Source organism: Euprymna scolopes, chromosome 46 (assembly GCF_053919585.1).
Source record: "Euprymna scolopes isolate OS-2025 chromosome 46, ASM5391958v1, whole genome shotgun sequence".
Lineage (NCBI taxonomy): Eukaryota > Metazoa > Mollusca > Cephalopoda > Sepiida > Sepiolidae > Euprymna > Euprymna scolopes.
The window spans coordinates 54,800,882-54,807,681 of record NC_136527.1 but is presented as its reverse complement, the minus strand read 5'-3'; positions in this window follow the sequence as shown (position 1 = coordinate 54,807,681).

The following is a 6,800-nucleotide window of genomic DNA, read 5'->3' as shown; positions in this document are numbered from 1 at the left end:
TTCATCACTTTGTTAACATTTTTGGACCCATTGTCTGTTAACAACTGGAGTTGTACCTTGAATCTTGGGAAAATCTCATCCAACAAGAGATGCCCCACCATTTCTGCCTTCTTATTAGGGATCACAAAAGTCTCCAGCCAAGCACTATACATATCGATGAACGTCACTATGTACTAGTTACCTGAAAGTGTAGGGTAGGGCCTGGAAATATCCAATATCAGTTTTGCAAAAGGAAAACGAGGCAAACCACACTTCTGCATTTGATGTTGTTGCTTTCTCAGGTTTCTGGTTTGGCATGAAATATATTTGCCTACGTATTCATTCACCTCCTTATATGAACATGAACAGAAATACTTTTGCTTATTGGCGTGAAATGTCTTTTTCCACACCATTATTATCATCGTACTGCACAAAAAGTCTTTTTCTATGATGCGACGGTACATATAACCTTATTAATAGTTTGTCGTTGGGTTTCGACATCATCTCGTCTTTCACTATGAATTATTTTTGTTCCATTATAGGTGATTTACCATTCTTCATCCGCATCTTTAAATCTAACAATTTCCCTATCTGTTTCTTAAATCTACACTCGAAATCATAGAACATTCAGACGATACTGATGAACACTCAACTCTTTTATATGATGCAAACTTTTTTGGCTCCAAATGATTCGATTTTATCATTAACTTTATGTGATAACTAGTAAATTGGTTTTTCAGCCTCTTTGCTCTTCCTTAGATCATATGACAATTTGCGACAGATATTCTCCAAATACATGATTGGATGCATCTGTGTACAGCTGGTTGTCCTTTTCAGGATCAAAATATGCCAATATAACCATATCTGCAAACTTCGTTTTTAGGCAAACATTAAAGGCAAACTAGCATGTGTTGTCCCATTGGAACCTTTCATATTTCCTCATCAGGTAAACTAACGACTCACTTGTCTCACAAAATTTTTTATAAATCATTGATAATATGACGTGATATTGAAGAAATCTCTAATTTTATCGATTTCACTTTGTTAAGGTCTGGCTCTATACCCTGTTCACTTACTTTGAACCACAGATACTGTACTTCTCTTCTAGAAATCTCACACATTATGGCTTTAAACCTAAGGTTGTGCTTATGTAAACTGGCTTGTACCCTATCTATGTGATCTAAGTGACTTTCCATCGTATCTGATAAAATTAAATAAATTGCATAAACTGGCTAGTACCCTATTTATATGTTCGTATCTGAGAATCTTAAAATATCATCCAAATACAAATTGCTGTACCTGTATAACTATGGACATTAATTCCGGAAAGACCCTGGATACATTTGCAAGTCTGCGTGGCATTAGGTTAAACTGAAATAAACCCTGGTGGTAGGTGAACACAGCTTTCATTTTATTGTCCTTACTTAATTTAAGCTGCTATTACCCTGACTTTAGGTCTATTTTTGAGGAATATTTTGCTGGCCCAAGCAAGGCTAGTATATCGTCAATAACCAGTAATGCTCAGACATACTTCTTGGTGATTTTGTTTAAAGCCCGAAAATATACACAAATCTTTTCTACTAACACTAATAGAAAACTCCACGGGCTATTCAATGCCTCAATGACACCTGTCCGCATCATTTTGTCTATTCTGTAAGTCTACCAACTTTTATTGCTTTTCAATACGGGCGTCTCAGTATGAGTTAATGCCTTTCAGTATTGATATGCTTCTCCAGCGTATCGGTTCTGTCCAAGAAAAATCTCTATTCTACTTCAACAACATATCAACTTCCAACTTGAATTCTTGATGTATTTTTATTCCCTTCATTTTTTTTCTCTTTTGTCCATAATTCATGGTAATCTCGATAATGTTACCAGTCACACTACACTTAGTTATTTTGCAGCTCCCTCTCAAGTATGCATGCAGATGCTGGTGTTTTAATGTAATTTTCTGTGCTAACTGAACTATTGATGAAATATGGGCAAAATCTTCCAGAGCGATATACTCATCAAATAGTCTCATTGCTTCTAAATCAAAGTACACCCTAACCCATTTTTCTTAAGTTGTGGTATAGTATGACACTTGTACTGAGATTCTCTGTAACAAAGAAGTCCTCGTGGATAGACTGACTTCCTATTCCTAATCTTAATCGAAGGATCCCTTCTACAATTAATTGGCACCCATTAGCTGTTCTTAAACTAATGCGTTTATCGCATAGTTATGTCTCTGTCTGAGTGCTTTAAAAAATTTATTACTGACACCTCTGCTCCCTTATCCACCAGAGCTCTATAATTATTTCCCTGAATTCTTATTGAAAAGGAATTTGATGCGTCCATATTACCAACTATGTGCATTGATGCCCTTGTTCCGTTTATAAGGCATTAAAGGAATGGAGCACCCTTGTTTCCTTGGATATGCTTCCTGCAGAATCTCTGTATATGGCCCAGCTCGCCACAATAACTAATATCTAATTATCTACCTGCCTATTTACTTCTCTTTACTTCATGTACTAGTCCCTTACTCTTCTTTTATGTCTCCATATCTTTGGGGACTGGCTGGACCCATAGCCTCAACTAGAATCCACTGTCTCATGTGAAAAACCTCCATGGGATTTTCTTCATACTCCTTCCTTATGTCGAGCCAGATCTTCCATTTAACTTTGGCTAGGGCCTTTTGACATTTTTCCTCATCCACTACTCCGGTCACCCTGAAATACCACAATGTTTCAATAATCCACCTCCTTTTTTCCACTGTCTCTTTTATTTCCCAGCAGCACTATTTTCCTAAAAAGAGATTTCTCTCTTATTTATATTGTTACTGACACCACTGCCGTTTTTCAATAGTAAAGTCAATCCCTGCACAAAATTTGAAAATAGATACTACTCCATTATAACAACAAAATGCCACTGACGAAAGAACAAAATAATAATACCACTCCAAATCAAACTCTTGTCTCTTATTTTCCAAGTCATCTCATGCCACATCATTAACAGACTCTAATAACACTCTATATATCTTTAAATATGTAGCCAGTATCAACACTTCAATCGTCACAATCTATATAATGTAAAGAAACTGTCTGTTTCCTAAAACACCGAGCAAAACCAATACATACTAATAAAAATATACTAATATACTAATAACAATACATATTAAAATGAGGTAGAAAGCTTAAGAAAAACTCTTCACCAGAAAGCAAGATAGTCAAATCTCTTCTGAATACTGCCATTATGTTATACGAATAAAAGTTTGTATATCATATACAAAGGACATGGCAGAAAAAATGAAAGAATTTGTAATTTTTAAAACATCAGGTTAGTATTAAAGAGTGCATGTCAAATGGTTTATGGAAAAATCATGACAAAGAGATTCCATGTAAATGTTAAAATTTATACAAATGTGAGCCATGTCACTCACTTACAGTAAGATTAAAAAAACATTGAAGAGATTGAAAAACCAGTTATGGCAGAATAAATGATTTAAAAGGCAAACCATCTACCCTTATGGGATGAAATAAAAATTATTAATGGAGAAGAACAATAAAGAGTAATCTGGCTTAAGGAATCGATATATATTCTGGGTGATGATCAATTACTAAGCCTAGTATAGTATTTAACACGATATGGGAGCAATTAATTATAAATAATATAGTAATAAGCAGTATAAGGTTTCTATAAACTCTTCCGATACTACAATCTAAAAGGTTATGGAAACAAAAAGCTACATTCTAAAGATTTATTTTTTTAAATTTACATTTTATGAAATTAGACTTTTTACTCATGATCAAAAAAGACCAGAGACAAAAATTCTATTAAATTGTAAAAAAGTGTACGAAAAGTGTATGAAAACATTCAACAATAAAACTTAATAATGAGTTCTACCTCCACTGCTTTTGATGACTTCAAAGATTTTGGGGGGCATGTTAAAAATAAGGATTTCCATAAAGGTGCGAGGGATCCTGCTCCAGTTTCTGAAGATGGCTTCACGAAATTCATTTTTCTTGAATATTGTTTGCCGTTTCGATAAACCTCTTTTTTCATCCATCCTTAAACATTTTCAATTGGGTTCAAGTCGGGTGAGCATGCAGGATGTTTCAAGAGATGGGCTCCATTTTCTTGTAGAAAGCTCAAGGTTCGTCTTGCATTGTGGACTGCAGCATTGACCTCTTGGAATAACCATCCATCCCCACACAAACGATGTCCCTCCATCATCAAACATGCTTTTTGTAGCACGCTAATATAACCAGCTGTTGTCTGACGACCCTGCACCATCTGAAGTTCCATCTTACCATCTGTAAGAAAAGGCACCTCATACCATTATGGACCCTCTACCACTATGATGTGTGGAAAAAATTTCAAAGGACATGCTTTTGTCATGTCAATATCGCTGTAACTCATAAGGGCCATCTAAATTGAATTTTTCTCATGAGAAAACAAGACTGTCTTCCACTTCTCAACGTCCCAGATTTGGTATTCACAACCAAATCTTAAGCATTCCACTTTGTGATGTGGAAGCAATAGAGGAATTTGTTTACACTTTTTATTTACCATGCCTTTTTGTTGTAAGTGTCGTCTGATTGGACTGTAATCAGCATCTGTAACCGACTTAATTTGACTAGAAGAAAGTCCTCTGTCATTCATAACAACCTGTCTGATTTTCCTACTCAATGCAGGAGAAATTTTGGGAGCCTACCAAAGTATTTTGCTTTTCCATAATTCTCAATTTTCTTTAGAAAGTTGACAATAACAGTTGCACTGCGATATACCTTAACTGCTATCACTCGCTGTGACAAACTTTGCTTATGGATTCCTAGAATTCGAGGGCAGTCAACTTCGGTGAGTTTTCTTGGTTTAGGCATGGTAATACCTTTACACAGTGATTGCTAATCTCTAACTGAGCTAAAAACACTAGAAGTACCATAAATCTAAGAATTTAAACCCTTGGTCTTATAATTTTGATCATGTGTAAAAAGCCTAATTTAATAAAACTGCAGATTTTTAAATAACATTTTTGAAATGCACCTTTTTGTTTCCACAACCTTTTATATTGTAGTATTAGTAACATTAAGTTAGAAGAGTTTAAAATCTATCCTTAAAAAAGTGCTATGGTTAGAGTACTTGGTAAAAATAAGTTGTAAGTTAAATACTCCTGAATGCTGAAGTTTCAATCTTTAGTGATATTGAAAATAAAATTTCAAATTACATGGGATGCTACTTCAAATTACATAGGACGCTATATATATTTTAATAAAAATTAAATTTTGTCACAAAAATTTTATTTTTTCAAATTTATTGTATATTTTCAGAATTTGCAACACTGAAAAGAAATACATTAAGAGATAAGAAGACCTTTTCTTCCTTGGTGATGTAACAGTTTTAATTCCTTCAAAGAATTTTTTAGAATTATTAGCGTGCTTATTCTCATATATGCAACTCAATATACTTTTTGTGGAATGCAATCAAACATGGGAGATAATCTACATTCTTGTGAAATATGTGGTTCTTCTTTTGCAAGGAAGTTAACTTTATTGAATCATATGAAAACACATATGGGAGAGAAACCACATTGTTGTGAAGTATGTGGTTCTTCTTTTCCACGGAAGTCACATTTGTTGCGGCATATGGAAACACATAATGGAGAGAAACACCATTCTTGCGAAGTATGTGGTTCTTCTTTTGTGCAGAAGTCAAATTTGTTACATCATATGAAAACACATATGGTAGAGAAACCGCATTGTTGTGAAGTATGTGGTTCTTCTTTTGCGCAGAAGTCAAATTTGTTGAGACATATGAAAACACATACGGGAGAGAAACCACATTCTTGTGAAGTATGTGGTTCTTCATTTGCACATAAATCAACTTTGTTGAATCATATGACAACACATACGGGAGAGAAACCACATTCTTGTGAAGTATGTGGTTGTTCTTTTGCGCTAAAGTCAAGTTTGTTGAGACATATGAAAACACATACGGGAGAGAAACCACATTCTTGTGAAGTATGTGGTTCTTCATTTGCACATAAATTAACTTTGTTGAATCATATGAAAACACATACGGGAGAGAAACCACATTCTTGTGAAGTATGTGGTTGTTCTTTTGCGCAGAAGTCAAGTTTGTTGGGACATATGAAAACACATACGGGAGAGAAACCACATTCTTGTGAAGTATGTGGTTCTTCTTTTGCATGGAGGTCAAATTTGTTGAATCATATGAAAACACATATGGGAGATAAACCTCATTCCTGTGAAGTATGTGGTTCTTCATTTGCACGGAAGTCAACTTTGTTGACTCATATGAAAACACATACGGGAGAGAAACCACATTCTTGTGAAGTATGTCGTTCTTCGTTTGCATGGAAGTCATGTTTGTTGAGTCATATGAAAACACATACGGGAGAGAAACCTCATTCCTGTGAAGTATGTTGTTCTTCATTTGCATGGAAGTCAAGTTTTTTGACTCATATGAAAACGCATACGGGAGAGAAACCACATTCTTGTGAAGTATGTGGTTCTTCTTTTGCATGGAAGTCAAATTTGTTGACTCATATTAAAACACATACGGGAGAGAAACCACATTGTTGTGAAGTATGTGGTTCTTCTTTTGTGCAGAAGTCAAGTTTGTTGAGACATATGAAAACACATACGGGAGAGAAACCACATTCTTGTGAAGTATGTGGTTCTTCATTTGCATGGAAGTCAACTTTTTTGACTCATGTGAAAACACATACAGGAGAAAAACCACATTCTTGTTAAGTATGTGGTTCTTATTTTCCTTGGAAGTCAACATTGTTTAATCGTAGGAAAACACATACAGGAGAGAAA